At 40.1% G+C, this 17,907-nt stretch overlaps 1 long non-coding RNA gene across 1 annotated transcript in view; it reads right to left on the bottom strand.

Annotated features, from left to right (window-relative positions):
- Window positions 1–17,688, bottom strand: part of LOC122432028 — a 41,331-nt gene extending 23,643 nt beyond the window's left edge. Inside the window, exon 1 of the long non-coding RNA XR_006266698.1 lies at window positions 17,326–17,688. This is a non-coding gene — a long non-coding RNA (uncharacterized LOC122432028). The remainder of the gene's footprint in view (window positions 1–17,325) is intronic.
- Window positions 17,689–17,907: the final 219 nt, after the last annotated feature.

Raw genomic sequence — 17,907 nt, 5'->3', positions numbered from 1 at the left:
GAAGGAGACACAGGAGAGGTGAATTCAATCCCTGGGTCAGGAAGATTCCCTGGAGGAGGAAATGGAAACCCACACTAGTATTCTTGCCTGAAAAATCCCATGGACAGAGGAGCCTGGAGGGCTACAGTCAAAAGGGTTGTGAAGAATTGGACATGACTGAGCAGCTAAATATGAGCACACTTAGGAAAGGTGTCTGTGTTGTCAGAGCACATAGAATTCTTCTGAAAATTGACTGAGTTATATTAACCATGTTTTGGCATAATAGTTTTTGAAAAACTACACTTTTCTTAGGATGACTATTTTGGGGGTATACGGTGCTATTTTCACACAATCACACCAAATCACTACTCTACATGAACCAATATTTTGATATTATTTCAGGTGAGGATTTACTTACTATAAGGATACTACAGCTTACTATAGCTTACTAGAAGTAGTTCTCTAGTTTTCTAGTTTTCTAGCTGGAACACTCTGTGTGAAACCAAGTTGAGTTTCTGCTATGTTCAGATGAACACAAGGTGATTTGCTCTGCTTAGGTAAGCTCAGAGAGTGATGAAGAGGCGGAATCTTCTAGGACCTTTAATCTGTATGCAAAGTGTAGAATTGACAGAGTTTTCAGGTACTGAAAACATTTTCTTTTGCTATAACTTTAATTCAGTCTGAGTGTAAGACAATCACAAACTGCATGAAAAAGGAAAAGTATTAAGAAAGGGTGCAGGAAGAAAAATATGCCCTCTAAAGGATGTCTCCCCACACACCATTCACCATCCACTCTCTAGTCTTCTTATGGTAGTGAGCTTAAGAAACCTTCATTACATTCCAACACTGTGAATAAAAGAACTTCATGTTCATGTTTACTCTTCCCAATTGTTTATTAAATTCATGAGCTTTCATTGTTCAACCAATATATGTTTGAATCTCTGTGGAAATGGTTTAGGATGCTTCACTAATTTTTCCTGTTAAAATTAGTGGAACTCTTTTCTCACTGAATGGCTTTCACTTAGCAGAAGGATTTCCGGGAAGATAATTGAAGTATAAATGTATTTGACTACAATTAACAACAAGAAAACACAGTTGGATTACAGCCTGTCAGATTAGTGGTTGACCCGAGGAGATTGGTGAGGTTTGGCACTTTCACAGCCTGGAAGGTGAGTTATCCCAATGTTGTTAGGGGGTCTGTGTCCTGTGAAACTTAACCAGCCTCACAAGTGGTTTAGCATTCTTAGTTAGAACTTTCTTTCCTTGACTGAGTATTTCTTTTTGTTTTCTTTTTGTCTTCTGCTGGTTCCCTCCCAAATGAGTTCATAAAACTTATACTTCATCATGATTAATGTGTTTGTAAATTTTGTCATTAACAGTCACAACTCAAACGAAGCACATATTGAGGAAGAAACAGTGTTTTATCTTTCATCTTTGTCCTGGCAGCTAGGAACAATGAAGCTTCCTTTTGTGCTGTGACATGGATCCTTGTAGCCCTACCTACCATTCTCAGATGGAGCTTCCACTGATCACGAGGTGGTGAGGACCACAACCCAGAATGTGGACATTCTTGGGCACTGTCCTTGCTCTCAGTGGGAAAACGGCTTTTATAGGGTCTTTGTAACTTCCTGTGTGCTGTGTGTTAGCTGCTCAGTAGTGTCCAACTCTTTGCCCTCCTTGGACTGTGGCCCCCCAGTCTCCTCTGTTAATGGAATTTTCCAGGCAAGAACACTGGAGTGGGTTACCATTTCCTACTCCAGGAGATCTTCCTGAGCCAGGGATCGAACCCAGGCCTCCTGCACTGCAGGCCAGAATCTTTACCATCTAGGTCACCTGGGATAGAATTAAGTGCAACAAGCCTTCTGAATCTGACCCAATGCTGCATCAGCTCTCTAGTTTCTCCCAAAAAATTGTTGTTCTATGACCACTAAGCTCCTGTCATTAACAAAATCTCCTATGTTCCCAACACTTTCTCCCAGGGTTCACCTCCTGGCCTTCGTGGGCCCTGACTATCCTCCAGGACATACTTCTCCTGCAGTTTTTTTCAGAAGAGGCAGACCTGATTCTCCCCCAATTTCCCTACTTCTGGAACAGGAAATGAAGTTGAGGTTTACTTTTCCTCCATGATTCTCCTGCACCATAAAACAATGCTGTTTTTCAGGTTCAGGCCATTCCCCTCTGCTGCCTACTGCCTTAATGTGTGGCTTTCCTGTTGTCCTCATAGACACTCCCTTCCACATCATGTCATTTGAGCATCAATATTGATGACATCCAGCATGTGGCCTGTCTTTCCTGGACCTCCTTGTTGTCAATGACAGTTGCTTCCATGTGGCCTCATTTGCCCACATCCATAGTCCACACTACCTTGCTAAAGGCCTTTGCAGCCAGGAAGCCAGTGTAACTGGGGCACAGGGGCCTATTCTGAGTCAGGCACAGCAGGGTCAGTACAGTCATCACTAAATAGAACTTTGTGCAACACAGGCAGAACACACGAGTCAGCTTCAGGGAAGCCCTTCCCTTCCCAGCACTGGCAATTTGCTGCTAGTATCAGAAATCCTTCCCACAATCAACAAATGATTTAATCAGAGACTGGAGGGGACACATCCCCAGGATGGCTAGCTGGGAGATAGTGACCAGACCCCTGATGTTTCTTTCTTGGGGACATTTCCTCAACCCCAGACTCTAGGAGCAGCTGAAGAAATGATGAGCTAACACCTCCACAGTGGAAAAGATTTCTCCCATCCTTCTTACTAATAGCCTCTGAGAGGGCTGATGCATCAAGAACCCCTCATTAAAATCAAACCCCCACGGATATATTGTACTCGCAAGTCATTTCTGCAGGCTTTGACTATCTATGGAGTTTTGAAAAGTACACATCAGTAATTTAAAAAGTTAACTTGGTAGCTAATAAAAAATAAAAATATAGTAGTGTCTGACAGGGGCTTGACAATCTGTATTATGAGTAGGCTGCATGATTCATCACTCATTATAAGTTACACCTCAGAACAAATTTTCTACTATAATCAGAGACTCTAAAATGAACTGCAGGCAGAGAATGTGCTTAGAACTACATTTTAAAGCATGTCTCTCTCTTATCAAAGTTCCTATTCCCACACATAATGTTTACTGGAAACAAAAGCATATTCAGGTAGAAATGTGTTTTGGTTTTTTTTTAAACAAACAAAAAATTGCTAGTAATGGCTGGAAATAGATGGAAAACATTTTTCTTCTCCCTGTAAGAGTTAGATGAAAGTAATTTAAACTCCCATTAGAGTGTCCAGATATTTATGCCTCTTCATCCCCTAGAAGGAGTACATCAAGGCTGTATATTGTCACACTGCTTCTTTAACTTAAATGCAGTGTACCTCATGTGAAATGCTAGACTGGATGAAGCACAAGCTGGAATCAGGATTCCCAGGAGAAATATCAATAACCTCAGATGTACAGATGACACCACACTTATGGCAGAAAGTGAAGAGGAACTAAAAAGCCTCTTGATGAAAGTTAAAGAGGAGAGTGAAAAAGTTGGCTTAAAGCTCAACATTCAGAAAATGAAGATCATGGCATCTGGTTCTATCACTTCATGGAAAATAGATGGGGAAATGATGGAAACAGTGAGAGACTTCATTTTTGGGGGCTCCAAAATCACTGCAGATGGTGAATGCAGCCATGAAATTAAAAGACTCTTGCTCCTTAGAAGAAAAACTATGACCAACCTAGACAGCATATTAAAAAGCAGAGACATTACTTTGCCAGCAAAGGTCCATCTAGTCAAAGCTATGGTTTTTCCAGTAATCAGGTGTGGATGTGAGAGCTGGACTATAAAGAAAACTGAGGGCTGAAGAATTGATGCTTTTGAACTGTGGTGTTGGAGAAGACTTTTGCGAGTCCCTTGGACTGCAAGGAGACCCAACCAGTCCATTCTAAAGGAAAAAAGCCCTGAATGTTTATTGGAAGGACTGATGCTGAAGCTGAAACTCTAATAATTTGGCCACCTGATGTGAAGAACTGACTCATTTGAAAAGACCCTGATGCTGGGAAAGATAAAAGGCAGGAGGAGAAGGGGATGACAGAGGATGAGATGGTTGGATGGCATCACCAACTCAATGGACATGAGTTTGAATAAGCTCCAGTAGTTGGTGATTAACAGGGAAGCCTGGTGTGCTGCAGTCCATGAGGGTCACAAAGAGTCAGACATGACTAAGCAACTGAACTGAACTGATCCCCTAGAAATCTTTATTTTCTCTATAGGAAGGTTATGAATCTTCCTTAATAAACAATGGTGTGAAAATGTAGACCAGATAATTGTGTGTAGCTTCAAAAGGAATCCAGTGTGGAAAAGAGTAGAGACCAATGACCAATCCCAGTTTTGTTTTCAGAAATGAATCACTGCACAGAAGAGGGTTCACTGCTCTGTTCTGTTCCTGGCTTGGCTGCTTCCTGTTGGTAAGCAAGTTGCATAATCTGTTCATCCCTATTTCATAGGGTGTTATAAGGATAACAGACTGTGCCTAAGCTGTGTGAAACACAGCTTCAAGTACACAGTGTGAAGGCTTTCTGAAGTGTCTCTCTGGCTCCGCTGAAGTACAATCTCCAGAACTACATTGTTAGTATGATTCTGGTTAGGGTGCTCTGTGACGGCTACTCCCTGGTGGGAACTGGAGGATAGAGGGAAGTAGTGCCGTTATGTGTCCTGCACCCATGTCCTAGTCATTCAACCAAACATTAAAGTCAATGTTGCTGTGAGGGGCTTCCTTGGCAGCTCAGAAGTTGAAGAATCCACCTGCAATGTGGGAGACCTGGGTTTGATCCCAGGTTGAGGAAGATCCCGTAGAGAAGGAAATGGCTACTCACTTCAGTATTCTTGGAGAATTCTATGAACAGAGAAGGCTGGCAGGCTGCAGTCCATGGAGTTGCAAAGAGTCAAAACAACTGAGCAACTACCTGGTGGTTGTGAAAGGACTTTGCAAATGTGATTAAAAGCCCTAATTACTTTACTGTAAATTAATTCAAAATGAGATTACCCTAGGTGGTTCTGACTTAATCAATTAAAAGATCTTTGAAAGAGAGTTTTGGCTTCCCTGATGTAGAAACAAATGAACAAAGCTACGAACAAAGCTAGTGGAGGTGATGGAATTCCAGTTGAGCTATTTCAAATCCTGAAAGATGGTGCTGTGAAAGTGCTGCACTCAATATGCCAGCAAATTTGGAAAACTTAGCAGTGACCACAGGACTGGAAAAGGTCAGTTTTCACTCCAATCCCAAAGAAAGGCAAAGCCAAAGAATTCTCAAACTACCACACAATTGCACTCATCTCACACACTAGTAAAGTAATGCTCAAAATTCTCCAAGTCAGGCTTCAGCAATATGTGAACTGTGAACTTCCAGATGTTCAAGCTGGTTTTAGAAAAGGCAGAGGAACCAGCGATCAAATTGCCAACATCCGCTGGATCATCAAAAAAGCAAGACAGTTCCAGAAAAACATCTATTTCTGCTTTATTGACTATGCCAAAGCCTTTGACTGTGTGGATCACAATAAACTGGAAAATTCTGAAAGAGATGGGATATCAGACTACCTGATCTGCCTCTTGAGAAACCTGTATGCATGTAGCAACAGTTAGAACTGGACATGGAAAAACAGACCGGTTCCAAATAGGAAAAGGAGTATGTCAAGGCTGTATATTGTCACCCTGCTTATTTAACTTATATGCAGGGTACATTATCAGAAACGCTGGGCTGGATGAAGCACAAGCTGGAATCAAGATTGCCGGGAGAAATATTAATAACCTCAGATATGCAGATGACACCACCCTTATGGCAGAAAGTGAAGAAGAACCAAAGAGCCTCTTGATGAAAGTGAAATAGGAGAGTGACAAAGTTGGCTTAAAGCTCAACATTCAAAAAACTAAGATCATGGCATCCGGTCCCATCACTTCATGGCAAATAGATGGGGAAACAGTGGAAACAGTGGCTGACTTTATTTTTCTGGGCTCTAAAATCACTGCACATGGTGATTGTAGCCATGAAATTAAAAGACACTTAATTCTTGGAAGGAAAGTTCTGACCAACCTAGACAGCACATTTAAAAGCAGAGACACTACTTTGCCAACAAAGGTCCATCTAATCAAGGTTATGGTTTTTCCAGTGGCCGTGTATGGATGTGAGAGTTGGACTATAAAGAAAGCTGAGGGCTGAAGAATTGATGTGTTTGCACTGTGGTGTTGGAGAAGACTCTTGAGAGTTCTTTGGACTGCAAGGAGATCCAATCAGTTCATTGGAAGGACTGATGTTGAAGCAGAAACTCCAGTACTTTGACCACCTGATGGGAAAAGCTGACTCATTTGAAAGCAACCTGATACTGGGAAAGATTGAGGACAGGAGGAGAAGGGGATGACAGAGGATGAGACGGTTGGATGGCATCACCGACTCGATGGACATGGGTTTGGGTGGACTCCGGGAGTTGGTGATGGACCGGGAGGCCTGGCGTGCTGCGGTTCATGGGGTCACAAAGAGTCAGACATGACTGAGCGACTGAACTGAACTGAACTGATGTAGAAATTCAATACTATAGCTGGGTCTGCAATCCTTCCTCCTCCTCTGAACTTCCTTTCTGATTTCTGACTGGGCAACATTAGCTCAAATCTGTAGGGTCCAGACTGGCAGTGACCTTCCTCTCCTGCTTTCTGCTCTTTGACTTAGGATTGCACAGGCCATTTCCTTGGAATAAGTTCCCTTCTGTAATAAATTCCTTTACTTTTTATCATATATCTGTACATGTATATGTAAATATGTTACCAGTTCCACTTCTCTGGATGAACCATTTGATACACATGATACATGGCAAATTGCACCCAATAAGTGATATATATATGTGTATATATATACCTCTTCTCCTTTAGCTCTTATGTTTCTTATATCCAGATGTCCTAATGCAAGTGCAGACAGCCTATGGGAGTATGAATTTATAGTCAGTTCTATGAAATGGGTTCTCTTGACCCAAAGTTCCCAGAAGCCCACAGCATCATGTGTAAGTCATACAGTCTCATCATTCTAGAGACTCAAATAACATTCCAGGATCTGTACCTTATTAATTGTGTGGATTTGGCAAGTTCTTAATTTTTGTGTAATGGAGATAATAAAATCGACATGATAGTGTTGTCATGAGCATGGAATGAAACAGTACATGTAAAACGTCAACAAGATGTGTGACACAAAGTTCTTGGAACAGTAATTATTGTTGGCACTGCTGCTACTTCTGGTTCCCTCAATTCCCTGGTGGAGGTAGAAGTCACCCTTTGCTTGGTAAATGTTTGATTGTTTATTTCTCTTTCTGTGGACTAGACAAAGGGATGAAATTTCATCTTCAGCATCTGTGTGTGTGCATTACATGTCAACAAACGACAGGGCCAAGTTTACTGTTTTAAAATGTAGGTTTTTATCCAGGTATAACAAAGCTAACATATCATGAAACAACTGATGCTAAAGAGATGGTTGATTAGTCACAGTTCCCAAGAGGAGGGTCCATGTTACACTCCAGAAAGCTGCAGGGAAAGCACTGGGGTGGATGAGAAAGAGAGGGTGGAGGTAACATGGGCCAGAACCTTCACTGTGGATTCTTCAGGAAGCAACGTGTGAGGCAGGATGAGTAGACCTAGGATAAGCTAGTTTGAATAATTTCAGCAGGCCCTGGGGCATTGGGGTGATGGTGATTAGGGCAGGTGATAGTGGTCTGAGTTTTAGACCCACATAAAGAAGGTGGATCGGGTGGGCTCTGGACTGGTTTGTTTTCAAATGAAAGGTATGCTTTCTGGGAAGTCCCTTACTGTGGCATGCATGCTCAGTCGTGTCTGACTCTTTGCCACCCCATGGACTGTAGCCTGCCAAGTTTCTCTGTCCATGAAATTTTTCAGGTAAGAATACTGGAGTGAGTTGCCATGATTACTCCAGGGGATCTTTCCAACCCTGGAAAGATTACTCCACATGGGATCAAACCCATGTCTCCTGCATCTCTGGCATTGGCAGGCGTATTCTTTACCACTCTACCACCTGGACACTCCCTCCAGAGTCAGCAAGGCCTCAATTTTCAAAGAATCAAAAATACAGGAAATAAAAAGGCATAATAAATTCTTGTATCAATGAGAAGGAAATAGAAACATAATTAATAATAAAACCCCAAGGCCAAAACACACATAAAGTTAAACCATATTCGGGAAGGCCATTACAGTCATCACTGCCAAGTAAACCAAGGTCAAGTTCATGGATTCATTGCAGTACAAGCATTGATGGATTTGACCTATTTCATCTGGGCAGTGTCAGCTGTGCACACTTGTCTTGGTGACAGCGGATTTGTCATCTACAGTTGTTCAGACTCTCTGAAACCTAATCTGGGAAGAGCTAAACTTCACTTCTCTGGAGATAAAAGAATGAACATGAATTTGGGACATAAATTCCGGGAGGACAGAGAACAGATTTAGTAATCACCTTTCCCTCTATAAATGTAGCCATTTTCCACTAGGTTGCCCCCAAATGGAGGAACCACTGAGGGTGTTGTTTTCTGGCACAAGATTCTGGATTCCACTGCTTGTAGTTCATGGCATCCTTCCTGTTTGCTCCCTAATAAATTCTGTCCAACACTGGAGAGAGTTGGGGTAATATACTTCAGTGTTATCAGCATTATCTAAAAGCCACATTTCTACTTTTGAACAAATCCTTTTGTCTTGTTCTAAGGTTGAAGATACAAAAGATCAGTAGTTTAACAATTAAAAAAAATATTCATTCTTGGAGATATAAACATCATTTGCAATGAAAAACTGATATGTCAGGGTTGATGTAAGCACTGAAGAGGTTTAGGCAAAATGTCAAGAACACTCCTGGGGTTTTTCTTTCTGGCATACTTCACTCTGTATAATGGGCTCCAGTCTCATCCACCTCACTAGAACTGATTCAAATGAGTTTTTTTAATGGCTGAGTATATTCCATTGTGTATATGTACCACAACTGTCTTATCCATTCGTCTGCTGATGGGCATCTAGGTTGCTTCCATGTCCTGGCTATTATAAGCAGTGCTGCGATGAACACTGGGGTACACGTGTCTCTTTCAGATCTGGTTTCCTCGGTGTGTATGCCCAGGAGTGGGATTGCTGGGTCATATGGCAGTTTTATTTCCAGTTTTTTAAGGAATTGCCACACTGTTCTCCATAGTGGCTGTACTAGTTTGCATTCCCACCAACAGTGTAAGAGGGTTCCCTTTTCTCCACACCCTCTCCAGCATTTATTGCTTGTAGACTTTTGGATAGCAGCCATCCTGACTGGCGTGTAATGGTACCTCATTGTGGTTTTGATTTGCATTTCTCTGATAATGAGTGATGTTGAGCATCTTTTCATGTGTTTGTTAGCCATCTGTATGTCTTCTTTGGAGAAATGTCTGTTTAGTTCTTTGGCCCATTTTTTGATTGGGTCATTTATTTTTCTGGAATTGAGCTTCAGGAGTTGCTTGTATATTTTTGAGATTAATCCTTTGTCTGTTTCTTCATTTGCTATTATTTTCTCCCAATCTGAGGGCTGTCTTTTCACCTTACTTATAGTTTCCTTTTTGTGCAAAGCTTTTAAGTTTCATTAGGTCCCATTTGTTTATTTTTGCTTTTATTTCCAATATTCTGGGGGGGGGGGCGGTCATAGAGGATCCTGCTGTGATTCATGTCAGAGAGTGTCTTGCCTATGTTCTCCTCTAGAGTTTTATATATGGAATTTAGAAAGATGGTAACGATAACCCTATATGCAAGACAGAAAAAGAGACACAGATGTATAGAAACAGACTTTTGGACTCTATGGGAGAAGGCGAGGGTGATATCTGAGAGAACAGTATTAAAACATGTATATTATCAAGTGTGAAACAGATCGCCAGTCCAGGTTGGATGCATGAGATGGCTCAGGGCTGGTGCACTGGGATGACCCAGAGGGTGGGATGGGAGGGAGGTGGGAGGGGGGATTGGGATGGGAACACATGTAAATCCATGGCTGATTCATGTCAATGTATGGCAAAAACCACTACAATATTGTAAAGTAATTAGCCTCCAACTAATAAAAATAATTGGGGGGGGGGGGGAAGAACGCTCATGTGTACATATTTGAAAAAAAAAGTGAAAACAATTTTAAAAGATACATGTGCCTCAAGTTTCCTACAGCATTATTTATAATTATCAAGACATGATTATGTAACTTGTGTCCATCAGTAAATGAATAGATACAAATGTGGTGTGTATGTATATATATATATATATATGCAATAATGCATATATATATAATGCAATAATGCAATAATACTCAGCCATAAAAAAGAATGGGATTTCCCAGGTGGTTCAGTTCAAAGAACCCACCTGCCAATGCAGGAGACACAGGAGATACAGGTTGGATCCCTAGGTTGGGAAGATCCCCTGGAGAAGGAAATGGCAATTTGCTCCAGTATTCTTGCCTGGAAAATCCCATGAACACAGAAACCTGGTGGGGTATAGTCCATGGGGTCAGAAAAGAGTCTGACATGACTTAGCAACTGAGCAAGCACGCATGCATAAAAAAAGAATGCAATTTTGCCATTTGCAGCACATATGAACTTGGAGGGCATTATGTTAAGTGAAATAAGTCATAAAAAAGCAAATACGATATGATATCACTTACATATGGTTTCCAAAAAATACAACAAACTAGTGAATGTAACAAAAAAGAAGCACACAAATGCAGAGAACAAACTTGTGTTTACCAGTGTGGAGAAGGATGGGGCAGGGGCAATACAGGGTGGAGGAATGGGAGGTAAAAACTGTTAAGTGTAAAATAAACTAAAAGGATTATGGTACAATGCATGGAATATAGCCAATATTTTATAATAACTATAAAAGGAATATAACCTTTAAAAATTGTGAATCACTATATTGTACACCTGTAACATAATATTCTATAGCAACTATACCTGGTGTTGAAGAAATAAGTGAAATGGTGAAAAGCTTAGCTAATGTTAATGGTATTTTGTTAATAGATTTTGAGTCTTTTCTCAAATATCAAATTACATTAGTAAAGTATGATATCTAAATGGTTTTGTTCACAAATCAGTAAGTCAAATATTTTAACATTCTGAGAATCTTTTCCTTCCATACTATGAGATATATATATATTATAACCCCACATGGGGTTATTATATATATACATATATATAATATATATAATTATAACCCCACATGGCAATGTATATATATATATATTCCTTCTTTCTTTCTTCTTACTCAAACTTGTGTGGCTGATATGATAGTGCGAAGAGTTTGACACTTAATTAACATTTTAAAATTTGCTGATGGAAGGGTATAATTTTACCATAAATTGTTTCCCTCATCCCAGTGCCTCTCCCATTGTGGAGACTTATGCACTAATGTGATACTCCTCAACTGAAATATTGCAATGTAGGTCAATTTGGTCAAGAGTTCACAAACTCTGCATTTCCCTTCGCCCAACCCCTACCCTGATTTCCCAGAAACAAACCATCTTAGGTGTTTTCTCTGGTATTTTCTTTGTTGTTTCATCATTTCCTGTGTTTGAGTTGTAGTGTTTTGGCTGTTTTTTTTTTTAATTTATATTGGAGTATAGTTGATTAATAATGTTGTGTTAGTTTCAGATATACAGCAAAGTGATTCAGTTATACATATACACATACTATCTGCTGATTTCCTGATATTAAAACTAAGTTTTTTGCTTTCTTACACTGTTCATTCCTTTACACCTCAAAACCCACACTCTTCCTTTGACCCAACCCTTTTCATTTCTTGAGAATGAGAGCTCTGCATTGGATGAGCGGGCTTCCATCTGTGGAGAGCAGGGGAAGAATTCTTTTTTCTTTTTGCTACACTGTACAGCATTAGGGGCTTCCCCAGCGGCTCAGCAGTAAAGAATCTGCCTGCGATGCAGGAGACAAGGAAACACTTGTTTGATCCCTGGGTCAGGAAGATCATCTGCCAAAGGGCACAGCAACCCACTCCAGTATTTTGTGCCTGGGAAATCCCAAGGACAGAGGAGCCTGGAAGGCTATAGTCCATGGGGTCGCAAAGAATCAGACACAACTTAGCGATTAAACAACAACAGCATGTGGAATCTTAGTTCCCTGATCAGGGATTGAACCCATGCCCTCTGCATTGGGAGGATGGAGTCTTATCCACTGGGAAATCCTGGGAAGAATTCTTCATACTCTCATCACTGTCCTTCACCCCACATGGCAATTTACTCCTATCTATTCCTTGATGAAATCTAAAGTAACCACAAGATAGTGCATGTCTTTCTTAGATAATAAAATGCATTCTTGTTATTCCTTATAACCAAACAAAATTCACAATTAAAACATTCAGTTCTGTACAGAATTCCTACCTCTTAAACTCTCTGTCCCAGGACAGCACGCCTGTAGTGGAAAAGGAAGCAGATCTGATCCTTCCTTGTTCTTTCCCAAGGGTTAGACCCCCTACACTAGGATGGAATTTGACTCCCCTGAGGATTAAAGGATTACTTAATCAGTTGGGGGGTGGGGGAGGATTGATGTGTAAGAGGAGGGAACTGAGAGGCAGGCCTTGCTGACAAACAGCAAAATGGTGTGGCTGCTTTGTAGGGATGCCATGGCTCTCTGTTTTTCTGTCTCTGTTGCTCTCTATCCCTGTCTCTCTCTCTCCTCTGAGGTAATGCTTCCCTAACTCTGTCCTTGGTAATACCCTTCCCCTTGGCAGTGCTTCTAGTCTATTCTAATAAAATCATCTTCCTCTTGGATTGGTCCCACTTGAAACCTCCGTTACACTGGCTTCTGCCTGAGAAGACCACATCGAGTCCAAGGGAAACATACACTCATTAAGGGGGAGAAAAAAAAAAGTTAAACTTGGAAATTAGTTGTTTTTTTTTTTTTTTAAAGAAGTCTGGCATGCTGCAGTACATGGGGTCGCAGAGTCAGACACATCTGAGTGACGGAACTGACTGACGAGGCCGGTAGCATATTTTCTTTAATGTCACATTGGGAGCACAGTCCTAACTGAGAATTACTTAATCTCTTAGGAGGATGTGCCCTGATTGATTTAGTTAGTTATTTTCTAAAGGTGCCAGATTTACTGAATTTACATGTAGATCTGTAGATTTTTATACAATAGAGATGATTTCTAAATGGTAGCCAGAACAGTTCGAGCTTATTGCCCTGTCAATCATTAACAAGTGTTTTGACCAACAGCCTTACCCACACATTTGTATATCATGTTAGCCGTATGGATCAGCTGTTTAAAAGTTCTTTGAATCAGCTATATCATCTTAGCGATTCCCTCAGGAATTAAATCATTGCCATTTGGTCCCTAATGTATTTGTGTAAGCCCAGCAATTTGACAGTATCTAGGTAAGACTAATGAGGTCAATCAAAGCTTATGCCTGAACTCTTCATACCCCTTCCTCTCTCTTCTCACATGAAGGGTCCAATTCCTGTTCTCAAAAAACATCTCCACAAAATTGTTTCTTCAATACCCTTTATATCTAAGTGTTGAGATTCTAAGTTATCATCACTTCATATATACTTTTTTGTTGTTGGGTAAATATACGGGACTTAGAGTACAAAGATTTAATAAATGCTATTAAGCTATATATGATTATGTTGAACTATTGTCTTTTTGAGTGGTTGAGAAGACCTACATCATTCAGATTCTCAAAAGTTTATCTACATGATCTTTTTTTCTTATAACAATAATTATAACCTAATCATCTTTGTTAATATTCTGAAGTTTTACATCGAGTGCTTTGTAGGAAGCATTTTTAAACTCCTTGCTCTACATTTTCCAGTGGTGTTAGGGGAAGCACGCTGACTGAAACCACCCACCCTGGCCAGGCAACATAGTAACCATTTACATGAGTTGTTTTATGATAGGAGGTCCTGGTAAGGAACATGGAGCTAATAAGCCACCACCAACCAGAAGAGTTCAGAAAAGGTCAAGAGGAGACACCACATGTCCGGCCACCTCCCAGAATCCTTCTCTCTTGCATCTGTCTTGGCTGAATAAGGCGTGCACCACCAGGAAGGACTCTGAGTCAGAATGACTGTCTAAACACAACCCATAAACTAATCCCATCACCATAAAACCCGAGACTGCAAGCCATGTGGCAGAGCAGTTCTCCTGGGCTCCCTTACCCCCCTGTTCTCTACCCGGGTGCCCTTTCCCAATAAAATCTCTTGTTTTGTCAGCACATGTGTCTCCTCAGACAATTCATTTCCCAGTGTTAGACAAGAGCCCAGTTTCGGACCCTGGAAGGGGTCCCCCTTCCTGCAACAGTGGTATTTTTAAATATGAAAAAATCAGAAACATACATGTTTCCATTATAAACAAAAAATTTCTTCAACTTTTGTTTTTCATTTTTTTTTTTTTATAAAATATAGATTGTTTGTTTAGAGGTTTTAGAAAGATTACTTATTATTATTACTTTTCTCATGTTCTTTATGCCTGTTTCTTTTAGCCTACACTTCTGATAAATTTCCTTAACTTTGGCTGGCAATCATTCAATTAGACTTTTTTAAACTCCTGGGTAATTAAAAATTAATTTTTATTCCTTCAATGTTTACTTTCATAGCCACATGTTCTTGCTTCATGAATGCAATCTGTTCTTATTCCTTTGAAGATATCCATTACAGTTAAAATATATCACTTTGTTCTGTTCTGTGCACAAATGTTTTTCTGAGTTTCCTCTACGCTGTTACCTTGTGTGGCCTGTCTTTGTGCTGGGTCATTACTCCAAATGTCTAGTGATCTAATATTGTTCTCTTGTGCCTAAATATAGGTGTGGAAAACCTGGGGCCTCCACTGCCGAACCATCTTGGGTTTCATCGCTTGAGTCAACTTTATTCCAAGCTCTTCTTGACAAGCATGAACTCTAGTTTTCTGTCAGTTAAATTGTCCCTATGATTTCTAACTTCCAAACATTTTTCAGATATAGTCACCTCCCCCATTACGATTTCTCCTCTTATGTTGCCTAAACAGATTATAAGTTAAGGAGCTGTACTTGGGGCTCCAGTCTGCCAAGTTTAAGCAGAAACATCATCCATTCATTCTTCTCTCTCCACAGTGATTGTCCTACTACTGCAAAATTTAGATTCCTCATATTTTAATCCAAAATAACAGCAGTTCCAAAAGAAGTTAATTCCAGAATTACAGTGGTAACTTTTAAAAATACCCTAAGTAATAAAGTCTTATGACTCTTGGCCCTATTGTGTCAGTGTTATAATTAAATGATTAAATATAGATTTCTGAAGCGAGCACTAAATATAGATTTCAATTCTTAGCTGTTAAATATAGATTTCAATTCTTACCTGTTATCATTGTTTTCACAGTCCACCTGATTGATTAGGGAGCCACTTTTATCAGCAGATTGTCAATCATACTATTGAATCATAATTCTTTTCTCAGACCTAGTTCAGTACACTTTAAAAAAGAATCAGTCTTTCTGGTGTGCCCTGCAACATCGCTCTGAAATCTCACTGCCCTAAACCCCCTACATCGCATTGTACTTACTACATGCTAAAATGTGGAACCATGAAGTTTCTTTCATTTCTGATATATTGTCTTACTTTTTCATATCTTTTGTTTTTTTAAGCCCCTAAGTTATCCAAAGAGTGACAAACTGGGTTTCCTTTATATACCTGAAGGCAGTATTTAAAATTATCCTTAAATTTCTACTCCATCTGCTAGTCAGCTGTGCCTGCTTCCTTCTTCTTTGGGTTTCAGAGTGTTCTCCCAACTCCTCCTCAAAAGCTGCTCCCTGTTCCCACCCCCGTCTTCATTACCTCTTCAGTTCTTCCTATACACAACTTAAACCCCATGCAGGAGCAATGATTGTGACTGAGGGATCTCCATTTTCTTTCTTTCTACATATTTTATTTTGCACTGGAGTATAACTGATGAACAGTGTTGTGATAGTTTCAGATGGATGGTAAAGGGATTCAGCCATATATATATGTGTATCCATTCTCCCCCAAACTCTCCTCCCATCCAGGCTGCCACATAACATTGAACAGAATTCCCTGTGCTATACAGTAGGGGCCTTGTTGGTTATCCATTTTAAATAGAGAAGCATGTACCTTTTCATTCCAAATTCCGTAACGATCACTCCCCCCATTCTTTCCCCGTAGTAGCCATAAGTTCATTCTCTAAGTCCGAGTCTGTTTCTGTTTTGCAGATACAGAAGTTTATGTGCATCATTTCTTTTCAGATTCTATGTATATCTCCTTCTCTGTCTTATTTCATTCTGCATGACAGTCTCTAGGTCCATCTACATTGCTGCAGACGGCATTGTTTCCTTTTTTTTTTAATGACGGAGTAATATTCTATTACATTTTCATACATCCCTCTGTGTTTGGGAATGCATTATTTGTATCACTAATAGCCCTTGCATGCATGGAAAAGCATCTATGATAGTTATTCAAAACTTGTTAATTCAATGATTTCAGATGTAAATTTCTTATTGTCAGTGATTCTAACAAGACTCTTAACATATTGCTTGCTAATTCTTTATCTTTTTCAATATCAAAATCATTGTAGAAACTCAAGTGGTACAAAAGTTGAGCATCCTTCAGCACAAGTTGACTGGTGACCAGGAGGAAACGCTATGATTATATTCATTCTCTCATATTGAGATGTGCATAGAATGTCCACCTGCTGAAATAAGATGAGCTAAAACACACACAGAGGAAATGACTCTCTTAGCACAGTGTAAAGTAAAGAAGTAAATAATATAGAATTTTAAATAAAATATATGCTTGTTGAAATCAAAATAGATAAGACTATGGGAACAGTATTATGGCATAGGAAGAAATTCTGCTTCTGGTCAGACCAAAGCTGAGTCACATTTATGGGACTCACCTGCTAAACAAAGAAATCTCATAGCATGTTCTCCTGCTGCTGGGACTCTCTTTCTCTCTCTCTCCACACATACATAATTTCTCTTTTTTCATTAAAAAATAGATGGCATGTCCTTTTACTTTTTTGCTAAAAAAAGGGAAGATCTTGATCCTTCAAATACGTAAGCTCACTCAGCTATTAATGAAATGATTTATCATAGCTTAATAGTAGCATTTTAAAAATGAGCCAGCCAAAAAATTTGGAGGAAATGTAATTAGTTTTATCCATTTTATTTTTAATGCACATTTTAGAAAATTGCATAACTGACCTGAGTGTTAATTATTTCTCTGGTAAGAAAGCAAATGCAACGTTCTTGTCTTTGAGTAAGAACACTGTCTCTTCATTCTGAGCAGATACAATTGAAATTAGTTGGGGTCAGGATTTAGTACAGAGTCCTACCTACCTGTCAGGCTTCCTGTGACCAAGGTCCTCACTGGCCGTGGGAGGATGTAAGCTGTGTTTCTCAGCTGCTAACGTTCAGGTGACATTCCTGACAGCCTCTGCTTAACGGTGCCCTCAGTGGTCAGATGCTAATGAGGTCTGTTGAGAACGTGGAAAGCATGGTTCAGAGCTGAGCAGGTGGGCACAGGTTGCTCTAGGTTAAAGGTGAACAGTACCCATTTAAGAAGCAGAAGAGAAACTCTGGTCAGAATCGGCTTTCCCAGAAGCCAGCAGCCCACAGTGATCCTTGATAAACTCCCTCTGGACCATCAGGGCATGGTGTTGGCCCCTTGCTCCAACTTCCTTACACACTGTCAGCCCTTGATTCTTCTCCTTTGGACCACAAACTCCTGGTTACCAGAGTATACTCACTGTGATCCGAGCAGTGAATTACTTGCACACAGCAGTAGCTCAGAAAGCCCATCTAAAGTCAAAGGGCTGCCCTAGAGGGCTTTCACACTGGGCTCAATCTGCCCCATTATAATCACGACATGTTGATAAAAGTAATCTCAGTGTCAGGATCCTCTATTTCTGATGTCAGGAA

This window comes from Cervus canadensis, chromosome 30 (assembly GCF_019320065.1).
Source record: "Cervus canadensis isolate Bull #8, Minnesota chromosome 30, ASM1932006v1, whole genome shotgun sequence".
NCBI classification, from domain to species: Eukaryota; Metazoa; Chordata; class Mammalia; order Artiodactyla; family Cervidae; genus Cervus; species Cervus canadensis.
The sequence above is the reverse complement of the archived record's forward strand: the minus strand, read 5'-3'. Positions and strand labels throughout refer to the sequence as shown.